This window comes from Danio rerio, chromosome 24, assembly GCF_049306965.1.
Source record: "Danio rerio strain Tuebingen ecotype United States chromosome 24, GRCz12tu, whole genome shotgun sequence".
In the NCBI taxonomy this organism is placed as follows: Eukaryota; Metazoa; Chordata; class Actinopteri; order Cypriniformes; family Danionidae; genus Danio; species Danio rerio.
In genome coordinates this window covers 3,077,928-3,097,615 of record NC_133199.1, presented here as the reverse complement: position 1 = coordinate 3,097,615, position 19,688 = coordinate 3,077,928, and the positions used below count along the sequence as shown (strand labels likewise).

At 50.6% G+C, this 19,688-nt stretch overlaps 1 protein-coding gene across 6 annotated transcripts in view; it reads right to left on the bottom strand.

Annotated features, from left to right (window-relative positions):
• si:ch211-152c8.2 overlaps positions 1–19,688 on the bottom strand; it is a 105,484-nt gene that overhangs the window by 10,113 nt on the left and 75,683 nt on the right. Inside the window, exons 15-16 of one of the 6 annotated variants that reach the window (XR_012399657.1) lie at positions 18,112–18,321; positions 17,672–17,801 (exon numbers count right to left, since the gene is read on the bottom strand). The gene's annotated coding sequence lies outside the window, so the exon portion shown is untranslated. Of the gene's footprint in view, positions 1–16,833; positions 18,322–19,688 lie in introns of those variants that run through there. The other 5 variants (XR_012399658.1, XR_012399659.1, XR_012399655.1 and 2 more) reach the window with 5 other exon arrangements.

The window sequence follows — 19,688 nt, the reverse complement described above, 5'->3', positions numbered from 1 at the left end:
AGGAGGAGGTGGTGGTGGGCCTAGGTAGGTAGATAGTTAAAAGTCCTCCATATAGGAGGGGGTGGTGGTGGGCCTAGGTAGGTAGGTTGTTAGGTAGGTAGAGTCCTCCAGATAGGAGGAGGTGGTGGTGGGCATACGTAGCTAGGTATAGTCCTCCAAATAGGAGGAGGTGGTGGTGGGCCTAGGTAGGTAGGTAGGTATGTAAAGTCCTCCAAAGTGGAGTAGGTGGTGGTGGGCCTAGGTAGGTAGGTAGGTAGATAGTTAAAAGTCTTCCAAATTGAAGGGGGTGGTGGTGGGCCTAGGTAGGTAGGTAGGTAGAGTCCTCCAAATAGGAGGAGGTGGTGGTGGGCCTAGGTAGGTAGATAGTTAAAAGTCCTCCATATAGGAGGGGGTGGTGGTGGGCCTAGGTAGGTAGGTTGTTAGGTAGGTAGAGTCCTCCAGATAGGAGGAGGTGGTGGTGGGCATACGTAGGTAGGTATAGTCCTCCAAATAGGAGGAGGTGGTGGTGGGCCTAGGTAGGTAGGTAGGTATGTAAAGTCCTCCAAATTGGAGGAGGTGGTGGTGGGCCTAGGTAGGTAGGTAGGTAGATAGTTAAAAGTCCTCCAAATTGAAGGGGGTGGTGGTGGGCCTAGGTAGGTAGGTAGAGTCCTCCAAATAGGAGGAGGTGGTGGTGGGCCTAGGTAGGTAGATAGTTAAAAGTCCTCCATATAGGAGGGGGTGGTGGTGGGCCTAGGTAGGTAGGTTGTTAGGTAGGTAAAGTCCTTCAGATAGGAGGAGGTGGTGGTGGGCATAGGTAGGTAGGTAGAGTCCTCCAAATAGGAGGACGTGGTGGTGGGCCTAGGCAGGTAGGTAGGTAGGTAGAGTCTTCCAAATCGGAGGAGGTGGTGGTGGGCCAAGGTAGGTAGGTAAAGTCCTCATAATTGGAGGAGGTGGTGGTGGGCATAGGTAGGAAGGTAGGTAGGTAGTTAAAAGTCCTCCAAAAAGGAGGGGGTGGTGGTGGGCCTAGGTAGGTAGGTAGAGTCCTCCAAATAGGAGGCGGTGGTGGTGGGCCTAGGTAGGTAGATAGTTAAAAGTCCTCCACATAGGAGGGGGTGGTGGTGGGCCTAGGTAGGTAGGTAGGTAGAGTCCTCCGAATCGGAGGAGGTGGTGGTGGGCCAAGGTAGGTAGGTAGAGTCCTCCAAATAGGAGGTGGTGGTGGTGGGCCTAGGTAGGTAGGTAGGTAGGTATGTAAAGTCCTCCATATAGGAGGGGGTGGTGGTGGGCCTAGGTAGGTAGGTAAAGTCCTCCAAATTGGAGGAGGTGGTGGTGGGCATAGGTAGGAAAGTAGGTAGATAGTTAAAAGTCCTCCAAATATGAGGGGGTGGTGGTGGGCCTAGGTAGGTAGGTAGGTAGAGTCCTCCAAATCGGAGGAGGTGGTGGTGGGCCAAGGTAGGTAGGTAGAGTCCTCCAAACAGGAGGAGGTGGTGGTGGGCCTAGGTAGGTAGGTAGGTATGTAAAGTCCTCCAAATTGGAGGAGGTGGTGGTGGGCCTAGGTAGGTAGGTAGGTAGATAGTTAAAAGTCCTCCAAATTGAAGGGGGTGGTGGTGGGCCTAGGTAGGTAGGTAGGTAGAGTCCTCCAAATAGGAGGAGGTGGTGGTGGGCCTAGGTAGGTAGATAGTTAAAAGTCCTCCATATAGGAGGGGGTGGTGGTGGGCCTAGGTAGGTAGGTTGTTAGGTAGGTAGAGTCCTCCAGATAGGAGGAGGTGGTGGTGGGCATACGTAGCTAGGTATAGTCCTCCAAATAGGAGGAGGTGGTGGTGGGCCTAGGTAGGCAGGTAGGTATGTAAAGTCCTCCAAAGTGGAGTAGGTGGTGGTGGGCCTAGGTAGGTAGGTAGGTAGATAGTTAAAAGTCCTCCAAATTGAAGGGGGTGGTGGTGGGCCTAGGTAGGTAGGTAGGTAGAGTCCTCCAAATAGGAGGAGGTGGTGGTGGGCCTAGGTAGGTAGATAGTTAAAAGTCCTCCATATAGGAGGGGGTGGTGGTGGGCCTAGGTAGGTAGGTTGTTAGGTAGGTAGAGTCCTCCAGATAGGAGGAGGTGGTGGTGGGCATAGGTAGGTAGGTAGAGTCCTCCAAATAGGAGGAGGTGGTGGTGGGCCTAGGCAGGTAGGTAGGTAGGTAGAGTCCTCCAAATCGGAGGAGGTGGTGGTGGGCCAAGGTAGGTAGGTAAAGTCCTCATAATTGGAGGAGGTGGTGGTGGGCATAGGTAGGAAGGTAGGTAGGTAGTTAAAAGTCCTCCAAAAAGGAGGGGGTGGTGGTGGGCCTTGGTAGGTAGGTAGGTAGAGTCCTCCAAATTGAAGGGGGTGGTGGTGGGCCTAGGTAGGTAGGTAGGTAGAGTCCTCCAAATAGGAGGAGGTGGTGGTGGGCCTAGGTAGGTAGATAGTTAAAAGTCCTCCATATAGGAGGGGGTGGTGGTGGGCCTAGGTAGGTAGGTTGTTAGGTAGGTAGAGTCCTCCAGATAGGAGGAGGTGGTGGTGGGCATACGTAGGTAGGTATAGTCCTCCAAATAGGAGGAGGTGGTGGTGGGCCTAGGTAGGTAGGTAGGTATGTAAAGTCCTCCAAATTGGAGGAGGTGGTGGTGGGCCTAGGAAGGTAGGTAGGTAGATAGTTAAAAGTCCTCCAAATTGAAGGGGGTTGTGGTGGGCCTAGGTAGGTAGGTAGGTAGAGTCCTCCAAATAGGAGGAGGTGGTGGTGGGCCTAGGTAGGTAGATAGTTAAAAGTCCTCCATATAGGAGGGGGTGGTGGTGGGCCTAGGTAGGTAGGTTGTTAGGTAGGTAGAGTCCTCCATATAGGAGGGGGTGGTGGTGGGCCTAGGTAGGTAGGTTGTTAGGTAGGTAGAGTCCTCCAGATAGGAGGAGGTGGTGGTGGGCATAGGTAGGTAGGTAGAGTCCTCCAAATAGGAGGAGGTGGTGGTGGGCCTAGGCAGGTAGGTAGGTAGGTAGAGTCCTCCAAATCGGAGGAGGTGGTGGTGGGCCAAGGTAGGTAGGTAAAGTCCTCATAATTGGAGGAGGTGGTGGTGGGCATAGGTAGGAAGGTAGGTAGGTAGTTAAAAGTCCTCCAAAAAGGAGGAGATGGTGGTGGGCCTAGGTAGGTAGGTAGGTAGAGTCCTCCAAATCGGAGGAGGTGGTGGTGGGCCAAGGTAGGTAGGTAGAGTCCTCCAAATAGGAGGCGGTGGTGGTGGGCCTAGGTAGGTAGATAGTTAAAAGTCCTCCACATAGGAGGGGGTGGTGGTGGGCCTAGGTAGGTAGGTAGGTAGAGTCCTCCAAATCGGAGGAGGTGGTGGTGGGCCAAGGTAGGTAGGTAGAGTCCTCCAAATAGGAGGCGGTGGTGGTGGGCCTAGGTAGGTAGGTAGGTAGGTATGTAAAGTCCTCCATATAGGAGGGGGTGGTGGTGGGCCTAGGTAGGTAGGTAGAATCCTCCAAACAGGAAGAGGTGGTGGTGGGCCTAGGTAGGTAGGTATGTAAAGTCCTACAAATTGGAGGAGGTGGTGGTGGGCCTAGGTTGGTAGGTAGGTAGAGTCCTCCAAATAGGAGGAGGTGGTGGTGGGCCTAGGTAGGTAGATAGTTAAAAGTCCTCCATATAGGAGGGGGTGGTGGTGGGCCTAGGTAGGTAGGTTGTTAGGTAGGTAGAGTCCTCCAGATAGGAGGAGGTGGTGGTGGGCATAGGTAGGTAGGTAGAGTCCTCCAAATCGGAGGAGGTGGTGGTGGGCCAAGGTAGGTAGGTAAAGTCCTCATAATTGGAGGAGGTAGTGGTGGGCATAGGTAGGAAGGTAGGTAGGTAGTTAAAAGTCCTCCAAAAAGGAGGAGGTGGTGGTGGGCCTAGGTAGGTAGGTAGGTAGAGTCCTCCAAATCGGAGGAGGTGGTGGTGGGCCAAGGTAGGTAGGTAGAGTCCTCCAAATAGGAGGCGGTGGTGGTGGGCCTAGGTAGGTAGATAGTTAAAAGTCCTCCACATAGGAGGGGGTGGTGGTGGGCCTAGGTAGGTAGGTAGGTAGAGTCCTCCAAATCGGAGGAGGTGGTGGTGGGCCAAGGTAGGTAGGTAGAGTCCTCCAAATAGGAGGCGTTGGTGGTGGGCCTAGGTAGGTAGGTAGGTAGGTATGTAAAGTCCTCCATATAGGAGGGGGTGGTGGTGGGCCTAGGTAGGTAGGTAGAGTCCTCCAAACAGGAGGAGGTGGTGGTGGGCCTAGGTAGGTAGGTAGGTATGTAAAGTCCTACAAATTGGAGGAGGTGGTGGTGGGCCTAGGTAGGTAGGTAGGTAGATAGTTAAAAGTCCTCCAAATTGAAGGGGGTGGTGGTGGGCCTAGGTAGGTAGGTAGGTAAAGTCCTCCAAATAGGAGGAGGTGGTGGTGGGCCTAGGTAGGTAGATAGTTAAAAGTCCTCCATATAGGAGGGGGTGGTGGTGGGCCTAGGTAGGTAGGTTGTTAGGTAGGTAGAGTCCTCCAGATTGGAGGAGGTGGTGGTGGGCATACGTAGGTAGGTATAGTCCTCCAAATAGGAGGAGGTGGTGGTGGGCCTAGGTAGGTAGGTAGGTATGTAAAGTCCTCCAAATTGGAGGAGGTGGTGGTGGGCCTAGGTAGGTAGGTAGGTAGATAGTTAAAAGTCCTCCAAATTGAAGGGGGTGGTGGTGGGCCTAGGTAGGTAGGTAGAGTCCTCCAAATAGGAGGAGGTGGTGGTGGGCCTAGGTAGGTAGATAGTTAAAAGTCCTCCATATAGGAGGGGGTGGTGGTGGGCCTAGGTAGGTAGGTTGTTAGGTAGGTAAAGTCCTTCAGATAGGAGGAGGTGGTGGTGGGCATAGGTAGGTAGGTAGAGTCCTCCAAATAGGAGGAGGTGGTGGTGGGCCTAGGCAGGTAGGTAGGTAGGTAGAGTCTTCCAAATCGGAGGAGGTGGTGGTGGGCCAAGGTAGGTAGGTAAAGTCCTCATAATTGGAGGAGGTGGTGGTGGGCATAGGTAGGAAGGTAGGTAGGTAGTTAAAAGTCCTCCAAAAAGGAGGGGGTGGTGGTGGGCCTAGGTAGGTAGGTAGGTAGAGTCCTCCAAATCGGAGGAGGTGGTGGTGGGCCAAGGTAGGTAGGTAGAGTCCTCCAAATAGGAGGCGGTGGTGGTGGGCCTAGGTAGGTAGATAGTTAAAAGTCCTCCACATAGGAGGGGGTGGTGGTGGGCCTAGGTAGGTAGGTAGGTAGAGTCCTCCAAATCGGAGGAGGTGGTGGTGGGCCAAGGTAGGTAGGTAGAGTCCTCCAAATAGGAGGTGGTGGTGGTGGGCCTAGGTAGGTAGGTAGGTAGGTATGTAAAGTCCTCCATATAGGAGGGGGTGGTGGTGGGCCTAGGTAGGTAGGTAGAGTCCTCCAAACAGGAGGAGGTGGTGGTGGGCCTAGGTAGGTAGGTAGGTATGTAAAGTCCTACAAATTGGAGGAGGTGGTGGTGGGCCTAGGTAGGTAGGTAGGTAGATAGGTAGAGTCCTCCAGATAGGAGGAGGTGGTGGTGGGCATAGGTAGGTAGGTAGAGTCCTGCAAATAGGAGGAGGTGGTGGTGGGCCTAGGCAGGTAGGTAGGTAGGTAGAGTCCTCCAAATCGGAGGAGGTGGTGGTGGGCCAAGGTAGGTAGGTAAAGTCCTCATAATTGGAGGAGGTGGTGGTGGGCATAGGTAGGAAGGTAGGTAGGTAGTTAAAAGTCCTCCAAAAAGGAGGAGGTGGTGGTGGGCCTAGGTAGGTAGGTAGGTAGAGTCCTCCAAATCGGAGGAGGTGGTGGTGGGCCAAGGTAGGTAGGTAGAGTCCTCCAAATAGGAGGCGGTGGTGGTGGGCCTAGGTAGGTAGGTAGGTAGGTATGTAAAGTCCTCCATATAGGAGGGGGTGGTGGTGGGCCTAGGTAGGTAGGTAGAGTCCTCCAAACAGGAGGAGGTGGTGGTGGGCCTAGGTAGGTAGGTAGGTATGTAAAGTCCTCCAAATTGGAGGAGGTGGTGGTGGGCCTAGGTAGGTAGGTAGGTAGATAGTTAAAAGTCCTCCAAATTGAAGGGGGTGGTGGTGGGCCTAGGTAGGTAGGTAGGTAGAGTCCTCCAAATAGGAGGAGGTGGTGGTGGGCCTAGGTAGGTAGATAGTTAAAAGTCCTCCATATAGGAGGGGGTGGTGGTGGGCCTAGGTAGGTAGGTTGTTAGGTAGGTAGAGTCCTCCAGATAGGAGGAGGTGGTGGTGGGCCTAGGTAGGTAGGTAGAGTCCTCCAAATAGGAGGAGGTGGTGGTGGGCCTAGGCAGGTAGGTAGGTAGGTAGAGTCCTCCAAATCGGAGGAGGTGGTGGTGGGCCAAGGTAGGTAGGTAAAGTCCTCATAATTGGAGGAGGTGGTGGTGGGCATAGGTAGGAAGGTAGGTAGGTAGTTAAAAGTCCTCCAAAAAGGAGGGGGTGGTGGTGGGCCTAGGTAGGTAGGTAGGTAGAGTCCTCCAAATCGGAGGAGGTGGTGGTGGGCCAAGGTAGGTAGGTAGAGTCCTCCAAATAGGAGGCGGTGGTGGTGGGCCTAGGTAGGTAGATAGTTAAAAGTCCTCCACATAGGAGGGGGTGGTGGTGGGCCTAGGTAGGTAGGTAGGTAGAGTCCTCCAAATCGGAGGAGGTGGTGGTGGGCCAAGGTAGGTAGGTAGAGTCCTCCAAATAGGAGGCGGTGGTGGTGGGCCTAGGTAGGTAGGTAGGTAGGTATGTAAAGTCCTCCATATAGGAGGAGGTGGTGGTGGGCATAGGTAGGTAGGTAGAGTCCTCCAAACAGGAGGAGGTGGTGGTGGGCCTAGGTAGGTAGGTAGGTATGTAAAGTCCTACAAATTGGAGGAGGTGGTGGTGGGCCTAGGTAGGTAGGTAGGTAGATAGTTAAAAGTCCTCCAAATTGAAGGGGGTGGTGGTGGGCCTAGGTAGGTAGGTAGGTAGAGTCCTCCAAATAGGAGGAGGTGGTGGTGGGCCTAGGTAGGTAGATAGTTAAAAGTCCTCCATATAGGAGGGGGTGGTGGTGGGCCTAGGTAGGTAGGTTGTTAGGTAGGTAGAGTCCTCCAGATAGGAGGAGGTGGTGGTGGGCATACGTAGGTAGGTATAGTCCTCCAAATAGGAGGAGGTGGTGGTGGGCCTAGGTAGGTAGGTAGGTATGTAAAGTCCTCCAAATTGGAGGAGGTGGTGGTGGGCCTAGGTAGGTAGGTAGGTAGATAGTTAAAAGTCCTCCAATTTGAAGGGGGTGGTGGTGGGCCTAGGTAGGTAGGTAGGTAGATAGGTAGAGTCCTCCAGATAGGAGGAGGTGGTGGTGGGCATAGGTAGGTAGGTAGAGTCCTGCAAATAGGAGGAGGTGGTGGTGGGCCTAGGCAGGTAGGTAGGTAGGTAGAGTCCTCCAAATCGGAGGAGGTGGTGGTGGGCCAAGGTAGGTAGGTAAAGTCCTCATAATTGGAGGAGGTGGTGGTGGGCATAGGTAGGAAGGTAGGTAGGTAGTTAAAAGTCCTCCAAAAAGGAGGAGGTGGTGGTGGGCCTAGGTAGGTAGGTAGGTAGAGTCCTCCAAATCGGAGGAGGTGGTGGTGGGCCAAGGTAGGTAGGTAGAGTCCTCCAAATAGGAGGCGGTGGTGGTGGGCCTAGGTAGGTAGGTAGGTAGGTATGTAAAGTCCTCCATATAGGAGGGGGTGGTGGTGGGCCTAGGTAGGTAGGTAGAGTCCTCCAAACAGGAGGAGGTGGTGGTGGGCCTAGGTAGGTAGGTAGGTATGTAAAGTCCTCCAAATTGGAGGAGGTGGTGGTGGGCCTAGGTAGGTAGGTAGGTAGATAGTTAAAAGTCCTCCAAATTGAAGGGGGTGGTGGTGGGCCTAGGTAGGTAGGTAGGTAGAGTCCTCCAAATAGGAGGAGGTGGTGGTGGGCCTAGGTAGGTAGATAGTTAAAAGTCCTCCATATAGGAGGGGGTGGTGGTGGGCCTAGGTAGGTAGGTTGTTAGGTAGGTAGAGTCCTCCAGATAGGAGGAGGTGGTGGTGGGCCTAGGTAGGTAGGTAGAGTCCTCCAAATAGGAGGAGGTGGTGGTGGGCCTAGGCAGGTAGGTAGGTAGGTAGAGTCCTCCAAATCGGAGGAGGTGGTGGTGGGCCAAGGTAGGTAGGTAAAGTCCTCATAATTGGAGGAGGTGGTGGTGGGCATAGGTAGGAAGGTAGGTAGGTAGTTAAAAGTCCTCCAAAAAGGAGGGGGTGGTGGTGGGCCTAGGTAGGTAGGTAGGTAGAGTCCTCCAAATCGGAGGAGGTGGTGGTGGGCCAAGGTAGGTAGGTAGAGTCCTCCAAATAGGAGGCGGTGGTGGTGGGCCTAGGTAGGTAGATAGTTAAAAGTCCTCCACATAGGAGGGGGTGGTGGTGGGCCTAGGTAGGTAGGTAGGTAGAGTCCTCCAAATCGGAGGAGGTGGTGGTGGGCCAAGGTAGGTAGGTAGAGTCCTCCAAATAGGAGGCGGTGGTGGTGGGCCTAGGTAGGTAGGTAGGTAGGTATGTAAAGTCCTCCATATAGGAGGAGGTGGTGGTGGGCATAGGTAGGTAGGTAGAGTCCTCCAAACAGGAGGAGGTGGTGGTGGGCCTAGGTAGGTAGGTAGGTATGTAAAGTCCTACAAATTGGAGGAGGTGGTGGTGGGCCTAGGTAGGTAGGTAGGTAGATAGTTAAAAGTCCTCCAAATTGAAGGGGGTGGTGGTGGGCCTAGGTAGGTAGGTAGGTAGAGTCCTCCAAATAGGAGGAGGTGGTGGTGGGCCTAGGTAGGTAGATAGTTAAAAGTCCTCCATATAGGAGGGGGTGGTGGTGGGCCTAGGTAGGTAGGTTGTTAGGTAGGTAGAGTCCTCCAGATAGGAGGAGGTGGTGGTGGGCATACGTAGGTAGGTATAGTCCTCCAAATAGGAGGAGGTGGTGGTGGGCCTAGGTAGGTAGGTAGGTATGTAAAGTCCTCCAAATTGGAGGAGGTGGTGGTGGGCCTAGGTAGGTAGGTAGGTAGATAGTTAAAAGTCCTCCAATTTGAAGGGGGTGGTGGTGGGCCTAGGTAGGTAGGTAGGTATAGTCCTCCAAATAGGAGGAGGTGGTGGTGGGCCTAGGTAGGTAGATAGTTAAAAGTCCTCCATATAGGAGGGGGTGGTGGTGGGCCTAGGTAGGTAGGTTGTTAGGTAGGTAGAGTCCTCCAGATAGGAGGAGGTGGTGGTGGGCATAGGTAGGTAGGTAGAGTCCTCCAAATAGGAGGAGGTGGTGGTGGGCCTAGGCAGGTAGGTAGGTAGGTAGAGTCCTCCAAATCGGAGGAGGTGGTGGTGGGCCTAGGTAGGTAGGTAGGTAGATAGTCAAAAGTCCTCCAAAAAGGAGGGGGTGGTGGTGGGCCTAGGTAGGTAGGTAGGTAGGTAGAGTCCTCCAAATCGGAGGAGGTGGTGGTGGGCCAAGGTAGGTAGGTAGAGTCCTCCAAATAGGAGGCGGTGGTGGTGGGCCTAGGTAGGTAGATAGTTAAAAGTCCTCCACATAGGAGGGGGTGGTGGTGGGCCTAGGTAGGTAGGTAGGTAGAGTCCTCCAAATCGGAGGAGGTGGTGGTGGGCCAAGGTAGGTAGGTAGAGTCCTCCAAATAGGAGGGGGTGGTGGTGGGCCTAGGTAGGTAGGTAGGTAGGTATGTAAAGTCCTCCATATAGGAGGAGGTGGTGGTGGGCCTAGGTAGGTAGGTAGAGTCCTCCAAACAGGAGGAGGTGGTGGTGGGCCTAGGTAGGTAGGTAGGTATGTAAAGTCCTACAAATTGGAGGAGGTGGTGGTGGGCCTAGGTAGGTAGGTAGGTAGATAGTTAAAAGTCCTCCAAATTGAAGGGGGTGGTGGTGGGCCTAGGTAGGTAGGTAGGTAGAGTCCTCCAAATAGGAGGAGGTGGTGGTGGGCCTAGGTAGGTAGATAGTTAAAAGTCCTCCATATAGGAGGGGGTGGTGGTGGGCCTAGGTAGGTAGGTTGTTAGGTAGGTAGAGTCCTCCAGATAGGAGGAGGTGGTGGTGGGCATACGTAGGTAGGTATAGTCCTCCAAATAGGAGGAGGTGGTGGTGGGCCTAGGTAGGTAGGTAGGTATGTAAAGTCCTCCAAATTGGAGGAGGTGGTGGTGGGCCTAGGTAGGTAGGTAGGTAGATAGTTAAAAGTCCTCCAAATTGAAGGGGGTGGTGGTGGGCCTAGGTAGGTAGGTAGGTAGAGTCCTCCAAATAGGAGGAGGTGGTGGTGGGCCTAGGTAGGTAGATAGTTAAAAGTCCTCCATATAGGAGGGGGTGGTGGTGGGCCTAGGTAGGTAGGTTGTTAGGTAGGTAGAGTCCTCCAGATAGGAGGAGGTGGTGGTGGGCATAGGTAGGTAGGTAGAGTCCTCCAAATAGGAGGAGGTGGTGGTGGGCATAGGTAGGAAGGTAGGTAGGTAGTTAAAAGTCCTCCAAAAAGGAGGAGGTGGTGGTGGGCCTAGGTAGGTAGGTAGGTAGAGTCCTCCAAATCGGAGGAGGTGGTGGTGGGCCAAGGTAGGTAGGTAGAGTCCTCCAAATAGGAGGCGGTGGTGGTGGGCCTAGGTAGGTAGGTAGGTAGGTATGTAAAGTCCTCCATATAGGAGGGGGTGGTGGTGGGCCTAGGTAGGTAGGTAGAGTCCTCCAAACAGGAGGAGGTGGTGGTGGGCCTAGGTAGGTAGGTAGGTATGTAAAGTCCTCCAAATTGGAGGAGGTGGTGGTGGGCCTAGGTAGGTAGGTAGGTAGATAGTTAAAAGTCCTCCAAATTGAAGGGGGTGGTGGTGGGCCTAGGTAGGTAGGTAGGTAGAGTCCTCCAAATAGGAGGAGGTGGTGGTGGGCCTAGGTAGGTAGATAGTTAAAAGTCCTCCATATAGGAGGGGGTGGTGGTGGGCCTAGGTAGGTAGGTTGTTAGGTAGGTAGAGTCCTCCAGATAGGAGGAGGTGGTGGTGGGCCTAGGTAGGTAGGTAGAGTCCTCCAAATAGGAGGAGGTGGTGGTGGGCCTAGGCAGGTAGGTAGGTAGGTAGAGTCCTCCAAATCGGAGGAGGTGGTGGTGGGCCAAGGTAGGTAGGTAAAGTCCTCATAATTGGAGGAGGTGGTGGTGGGCATAGGTAGGAAGGTAGGTAGGTAGTTAAAAGTCCTCCAAAAAGGAGGGGGTGGTGGTGGGCCTAGGTAGGTAGGTAGGTAGAGTCCTCCAAATCGGAGGAGGTGGTGGTGGGCCAAGGTAGGTAGGTAGAGTCCTCCAAATAGGAGGCGGTGGTGGTGGGCCTAGGTAGGTAGATAGTTAAAAGTCCTCCACATAGGAGGGGGTGGTGGTGGGCCTAGGTAGGTAGGTAGGTAGAGTCCTCCAAATCGGAGGAGGTGGTGGTGGGCCAAGGTAGGTAGGTAGAGTCCTCCAAATAGGAGGCGGTGGTGGTGGGCCTAGGTAGGTAGGTAGGTAGGTATGTAAAGTCCTCCATATAGGAGGAGGTGGTGGTGGGCATAGGTAGGTAGGTAGAGTCCTCCAAACAGGAGGAGGTGGTGGTGGGCCTAGGTAGGTAGGTAGGTATGTAAAGTCCTACAAATTGGAGGAGGTGGTGGTGGGCCTAGGTAGGTAGGTAGGTAGATAGTTAAAAGTCCTCCAAATTGAAGGGGGTGGTGGTGGGCCTAGGTAGGTAGGTAGGTAGAGTCCTCCAAATAGGAGGAGGTGGTGGTGGGCCTAGGTAGGTAGATAGTTAAAAGTCCTCCATATAGGAGGGGGTGGTGGTGGGCCTAGGTAGGTAGGTTGTTAGGTAGGTAGAGTCCTCCAGATAGGAGGAGGTGGTGGTGGGCATACGTAGGTAGGTATAGTCCTCCAAATAGGAGGAGGTGGTGGTGGGCCTAGGTAGGTAGGTAGGTATGTAAAGTCCTCCAAATTGGAGGAGGTGGTGGTGGGCCTAGGTAGGTAGGTAGGTAGATAGTTAAAAGTCCTCCAATTTGAAGGGGGTGGTGGTGGGCCTAGGTAGGTAGGTAGGTAGAGTCCTCCAAATAGGAGGAGGTGGTGGTGGGCCTAGGTAGGTAGATAGTTAAAAGTCCTCCATATAGGAGGGGGTGGTGGTGGGCCTAGGTAGGTAGGTTGTTAGGTAGGTAGAGTCCTCCAGATAGGAGGAGGTGGTGGTGGGCATAGGTAGGTAGGTAGAGTCCTCCAAATAGGAGGAGGTGGTGGTGGGCCTAGGCAGGTAGGTAGGTAGGTAGAGTCCTCCAAATCGGAGGAGGTGGTGGTGGGCCTAGGTAGGTAGGTAGGTAGATAGTCAAAAGTCCTCCAAAAAGGAGGGGGTGGTGGTGGGCCTAGGTAGGTAGGTAGGTAGGTAGAGTCCTCCAAATCGGAGGAGGTGGTGGTGGGCCAAGGTAGGTAGGTAGAGTCCTCCAAATAGGAGGCGGTGGTGGTGGGCCTAGGTAGGTAGATAGTTAAAAGTCCTCCACATAGGAGGGGGTGGTGGTGGGCCTAGGTAGGTAGGTAGGTAGAGTCCTCCAAATCGGAGGAGGTGGTGGTGGGCCAAGGTAGGTAGGTAGAGTCCTCCAAATAGGAGGGGGTGGTGGTGGGCCTAGGTAGGTAGGTAGGTAGGTATGTAAAGTCCTCCATATAGGAGGAGGTGGTGGTGGGCCTAGGTAGGTAGGTAGAGTCCTCCAAACAGGAGGAGGTGGTGGTGGGCCTAGGTAGGTAGGTAGGTATGTAAAGTCCTACAAATTGGAGGAGGTGGTGGTGGGCCTAGGTAGGTAGGTAGGTAGATAGTTAAAAGTCCTCCAAATTGAAGGGGGTGGTGGTGGGCCTAGGTAGGTAGGTAGGTAGAGTCCTCCAAATAGGAGGAGGTGGTGGTGGGCCTAGGTAGGTAGATAGTTAAAAGTCCTCCATATAGGAGGGGGTGGTGGTGGGCCTAGGTAGGTAGGTTGTTAGGTAGGTAGAGTCCTCCAGATAGGAGGAGGTGGTGGTGGGCATACGTAGGTAGGTATAGTCCTCCAAATAGGAGGAGGTGGTGGTGGGCCTAGGTAGGTAGGTAGGTATGTAAAGTCCTCCAAATTGGAGGAGGTGGTGGTGGGCCTAGGTAGGTAGGTAGGTAGATAGTTAAAAGTCCTCCAAATTGAAGGGGGTGGTGGTGGGCCTAGGTAGGTAGGTAGGTAGAGTCCTCCAAATAGGAGGAGGTGGTGGTGGGCCTAGGTAGGTAGATAGTTAAAAGTCCTCCATATAGGAGGGGGTGGTGGTGGGCCTAGGTAGGTAGGTTGTTAGGTAGGTAGAGTCCTCCAGATAGGAGGAGGTGGTGGTGGGCATAGGTAGGTAGGTAGAGTCCTCCAAATAGGAGGAGGTGGTGGTGGGCCTAGGCAGGTAGGTAGGTAGGTAGAGTCCTCCAAATCGGAGGAGGTGGTGGTGGGCCTAGGTAGGTAGGTAGGTAGATAGTTAAAAGTCCTCCAAAAAGGAGGGGGTGGTGGTGGGCCTAGGTAGGTAGGTAGGTAGGTAGAGTCCTCCAAATCGGAGGAGGTGGTGGTGGGCCAAGGTAGGTAGGTAGAGTCCTCCAAATAGGAGGCGGTGGTGGTGGGCCTAGGTAGGTAGATAGTTAAAAGTCCTCCACATAGGAGGGGGTGGTGGTGGGCCTAGGTAGGTAGGTAGGTAGAGTCCTCCAAATAGGAGGTGGTGGTGGTGGGCCTAGGTAGGTAGATAGTTAAAAGTCCTCCATATAGGAGGGGGTGGTGGTGGGCCTAGGTAGGTAGGTTGTTAGGTAGGTAGAGTCCTCCAGATAGGAGGAGGTGGTGGTGGGCATAGGTAGGTAGGTAAAGTCCTCCAAATAGGAGGAGGTGGTGGTGGGCCTAGGTAGGTAGGTAGGTAGGTAAAGTCCTCCAAATTGGAGGAGGTGGTGGTGGGCCTAGGTAGGTAGGTAGGTAGATAGTTAAAAGTCCTCCAAAAAGGAGGGGGTGGTGGTGGGCCTAGGTAGGTAGGTAGGTAGAGTCCTCCAATTCGGAGGAGGTGGTGGTGGGCCAAGGTAGGTAGGTAAAGTCCTCATAATTGGAGGAGGTGGTGGTGGGCATAGGTAGGAAGGTAGGTAGGTAGTTAAAAGTCCTCCAAAAAGGAGGGGGTGGTGGTGGGCCTAGGTAGGTAGGTAGGTAGGTAGAGTCCTCCAAATCGGAGGAGGTGGTGGTGGGCCAAGGTAGGTAGGTAGAGTCCTCCAAATCGGAGGAGGTGGTGGTGGGCCAAGGTAGGTAGGTAGAGTCCTCCAAATACGAGGCGGTGGTGGTGGGCCTAGGTAGGTAGAAAGTTAAAAGTCCTCCACATAGGAGGAGGTGGTGGTGGGCATAGGTAGGTAGGTAAAGTCCTCCAAATTGGAGGAGGTAGTGGTGGGCCTAGGTAGGTAGATAGTTAAAAGTCCTCCAAATAGGAGGGGGTGGTGGTGGGCATACGTAGGTAGGTATAGTCCTCCAAATAGGAGGAGGTGGTGGGCCTAGGTAGGTAGGTAGGTAAAGTCCTCCAAATTGGAGGAGGTGGTGGTGGGCCTAGGTAGGTAGGTAGGTAGATAGTTAAAAGTCCTCCAAATTTACGGGGGTGGTGGTGGGCCTAGGTAGGTAGGTAGGTAGAGCCCTCCAAATAGGAAGCGGTGGTGGTGGGTCTAGGTAGGTAGGTTGTTAGGTAGGTAAAGTCCTCCAAATCGGAGGAGGTGGTGGTGGGCCTAGGTAGGTAGGTAGAGTCCTACAAATCGGAGGAGGTGGTGGTGGGCCTAGGTAGGTAGGTAGAGTCCTCCAAATAGGAGGAGGTGGTGGTGGGCCTAGGTAGGTAGATAGTTAAAAGTCCTCTACATAGGATGGGGTGGTGGTGGGCCTAGGTAGGTAGATTGTTAGGTAGGTAGAGTCCTCCAGATAGGAGGAGGTGGTGGTGGGCATACGTAGGTAGGTATAGTCCTCCAAATAGGAGGAGCTGGTGGGCCTAGGTAGGTAGGTAGGTAAAGTCCTCCAAATTGGAGGAGGTGGTGGTGGGCCTAGGTAGGTAGGTAGGTAGAGTCCTCCAAATAGGAGGCGGTGGTGGTGGGTCTAGGTAGGTAGATAGTTAAAAGTCCTCCACATAGGAGGGGGTGGTGGTGGGCCTAGGTAGGTAGGTTGTTAGGTAGGTAGAGTCTTCCAGATAGGAGGAGGTGGTGGTGGGCATAGGTAGGTAGGTAGAGTCCTCCAAATAGTAGGAGGTGGTGGTGGGCTTAGGTAGGTAGGTAAAGTCCTTCAAATTGGAGGAGGTGGTAGGTAAAGAGTTAAAAGTCCTCCAAATAGGAGGGGGTGGTGGTGGGCCTAGGTAGGTAGGTAGGTAGAGTCCTCCAAATCGGAGGAGGTGGTGGTGGGCCTAGGTAGGTAGGTAGAGTCCTCCAAATAGGAGGAGGTGATGGTGGGCCTAGGTAGGTAGATAGTTAAAAGTCCTCCACATAGGAGGGGGTGGTGGTGGGCCTAGTTAGGTAGGTTGTTAGGTAGGTAGAGTCCTCTAGATAGGAGGAGGAGGTGGTGGGCATAGGTAGGTAGGTAGAGTCCTCCAAATAGGAGGAGGTGGTGGTGGGCCAAGGTAGGTAGGTAGAGTCCTCCAAATAGGAGGAGGTGGTTGTGACTGTAGGTAGGCAGATCCTTCCAAATAGGAGGGGGTGGTGGTGGGCTTAAGTAGGTAGGTTCCTTTAATTAGGATGGGGTGGTGGTCAGCATAGGTATGTAGATAAGAGTCCTCAAAATAAGAGGAGGTGTTGGTGGGCATAGGTAGGCAGGCAGAGTCCTCTAAATAGAAGGAAGTGGTGGTGGGCATACTTAGAGTCCTCCAAATAGGAGGGGGTTGTGGGCGTAACACAAAAGACGGTGTTTTGAAAGCTGGAAACTGGTACCCTTCAACTTCAATAGTATTTGCTTTTCTTCTATGAAAGTCAGTGGTTACAGGTTTTCAGTGTTCTTTAAAATATCCTTGTTCATGTTCAACAGAAGATAGAACACAGAAGGGTTTGAAAACCACGATAAAGAGAAAATATTTATCAGATTTTTACTTTTTTACTCAACCAATATTGTCAAATACTATTGCAAAATTTAAAATCCCTACCAATGACTGAAATACAGAGTCTAAACAGTTGCTGTAGGTGTAGGAATCATAGTATAAATCCTGTACCTGGAGATTACATTCCTGCAGAGTTTAGCTTTAACCCTGATCAAAAACAAGGTTGCAGCTGAACTCTGCAGGAAGGTAGATCTCCAGCAACAGGACTGGGCACCTGGTATGAATGGAACAGCAAACTTTTTCCCCATGAGAATAATTAAAAAGAATGCACAAATAAGATTTCAAAGCAATGACATTCTATGTCATGCATACTGTATATTGTCATGAATAATATTTTTAATAAAAAAAAAAAATTCTGAAGCATCACCGTTGTCCACAAATGACATCCATTATGTTTAGTATTAAAGGGGACCTGTTATGCCTCTTTTTAGAAGATGTAAAATAAGTCTCTGGTGTTTCTAGAGTGTGTATGTGATGTCTCAGCTCAAAATACCACACTAATAATGCTTTAGGGCTTTATATGTGTCAGCATAGTGGCAGATTCAAAAACAAGACTAATTTCTTATGCTCATGAGGGAGAAATGGTCACTATTGGGCTGGGCTTTCCCCCTCCATCACATGTACAAAGGGCAAAGAATGTCAATCAAAGTGTTTCTGTAGACTGTTTTTATTAAGTGTGGTTAAAAAAAAAATAGATTTAATAATATTTTACCGTAAGATGCTGGTTATATTCACAGACTGTTTCCATACAACTGTGTTTAGACCTTAAAAGTGATTTTAGCAAAATAGTTCCTTTTTAAAGTTATTGTAACAGTTTCATTGGCCACTAGATGGCAAACTCTCACTTTGTGGGGAAAATATGTATCATTTTATTACTATAACCCCAGTATTACAGTCAAAATGTGGGCATGATTTTTCACGTTGTGGGTGAAACTGACCTGCACTGAACTGAATGTATATCACATTATAAAATTGACATTAAAAATTTTAAAAGAATATATTTTACACATTGCTAAACTAAATTTAACAGTAATGTGCAATTTTACACAAGCCTGTAGTCTTCCAAAATATTATATGATCATCATTAAGTGTACTATTTGATATATTCAATATTTAATTCGTTTAAATAAAACCTCCTCCTGTTTTTTTACACTGATGATTACACTACATTATAATATTTTAAAATACTGTTTGAATGATTGTGTGACACTGGAGTAACGATACTCCAGAAATCTGCTTTAAATTGCAAAAATAAATGAATAATATACCTACCTGGAAAACCGCTATTTTAATTTGTTATAACATTTAACATATTAAGAAAATAATGCAGCTTGAGACTTAAAACCTTTACAAAGCCCAAACTTCTTGATTGACATTTAAAAAACTGACCTAATTATTTTATATCCAAACGTCCTCCCTCAAGCCCCTGAAGGAGAAAACAAACACAGCTCCTCGTCCACTTAAACAATGTGCTCATTCAGCAGTTCACAGGCCATGAGAAGCGCAGGGGACTATCTGTGATTTGCTGATAGCATTAATACGTCTGAAGACAGAATCCCTCACAGGCCGCACAAGCCTATCTAATTGCCAATTAAAGCAACCCGAGACGCTTGACTCTAATGCGTCGATCTTTAAAGAAACACACATAAAACAGATGAAGGATTCTCACTCTTGGCCAGAACGCACTTTCTTTTATGAGGCGAGAGATTAGGGATTCTGTTCACCTACGGCGGCTCTCAATCGAAGGGGAAAAAACGAGCGCAGAGATTCCCAGCGCTGCCGTTACACCGGAAGAACTGCAAGCTCAGCCCTGCTCCTGCAAATCAAACATGCGGCCATTATCACTGCTGGAGAAATTAAATAAGCATGCTGGCTTCCGCTGTTTGTGTTCGCTGTGCCTGAAATGCAAACTGGATTTTGCGAGGAGTAATCCGAGTGTCTGGCTTTACCACATCCCTCTCTCAGGTGCCAGACGCTCAGATTACTTCCTGCTAAATCATGTTAGCATTTCAAGCATTTTTTATAAACACTGATAACAGTACAAAATGGTTCATTAGAATGATTTCTGACGAACACTGGAGTAATCATGCAAAACATTGGCTTTGTTTTACAAAAATTAATTACACCTGTGATGACCCCTTGTGGTCAATTTCTGTTGGGGTGTGGACGTCTTGTTTGTGCGCGTCTGTGTGTTACAGGTCCAGCTGCGCCAGGATTGAAAACACTGGTGTATGGTCAGTTCTCCCTGTTATAAACAGCATGTCTGTCTCGGACGTGTTTGGGGGCTGCAGTCGGAGTCTGATGGTCGCCGATAATTCCTTGAGTCGGAGCAGGATCTGCAAATATAACAACATGCTGTTTAGTGAATTGAGTAAAAAATAAATTAAGTTTTCTACCACAAATGCACTTCAAATGCACTCCTATATAGCACTTCAAGGAGTCTTCTCCTTGTTTGTGGTGACCGGTTTAAGGTTGCCTGATAATATATTAACACACCTGATAATATATTCACGTAAAAAACATACATGTAAAATACATCTAGGAGGTTATTTATGCATAAGTTAAGCCCCTATAGGCATATCTAAAGCTTCGATGCTAAGAAGAGCACTGATGTTAAAGAATGAAGGACTTTAATCTGTGAAATCAACCTTCTGGATGTACTTTATCCTGCATGTTACACAACCACTTGACACAAAACATTAAGATTTTACACAAAACATTGTTCTAAAACGTAATAGTTGATTAATTCTTTAATTAAATGCAAATTAGACAGAAACTATAATGGCAACAAGATGGCAACCAAAAGTCAAAAACTATAAGCTATGTATTTTTCATCACAAGACGGCATCAACATCAGTGTGAGGGACAAGCATGTATGCTATATAAATGTGGATTTATATAGACTCAGAAATACTTCTAATACTCCTAAACGATTCATCACTCTCATTGTCTATCAACCAAAGAAGGATTCTGCCTGTTGTTCTGTCTGCTACAAAAAAAAAATTCAAACTAATTTTGAAGCTATGCCTGAATCCATCTACTCCAGTTGAACTTATTGAACAGCCATATCCCTCTGCAGCCCAAGAGTGGTTACTCACTGAAGCTAAGCAGGGCTGAGCCTGGTCAGTATCTGGACGTGAGACCACATGGGAAAACTAGATTGCTGTGGGAAGTGGTGTTAGTGAGGCCAGCAGGTGGTGCTCAACCTGTGATCTGCGTCCTAATGCTCCAGTATTAAAGGGGACACTATACTGTCAGTGAGCACCGTGTTTCAGGTGAGACGTTAAACTGAGGTCTTGACTCTCTGTGGTCATTAAAAATCCAATGGCACTTCTCGTAAAGAGCAGGGGTGTAACCCTGGGGTGTCCTGGCCCAAGTCCCTTCATCGGCTCTAAACCATCATGGCCTCCCAATCATCTTCATCCACCTAAGTGGCTCTATCACTGTCTCTCCACTCCACCAATAGCAGGTGTAGTGAGGGCACTTGCGCTGTTGTCCTGTGGCTGCTGGAGCATCATCCAAATGGATGCTGCAGACTGATGGTGCTGTGGAGAGACCCTCCCTCATGATTGTGAAGCGCTTTGGGTATATGGGCATATACAATAAATGCGCTATATATATGCACAAATTACATTACATTATTTGGAAACTACTTACTGGACATTATTTATTTGGAATATACCAGAGCAATAATGAATAGCGC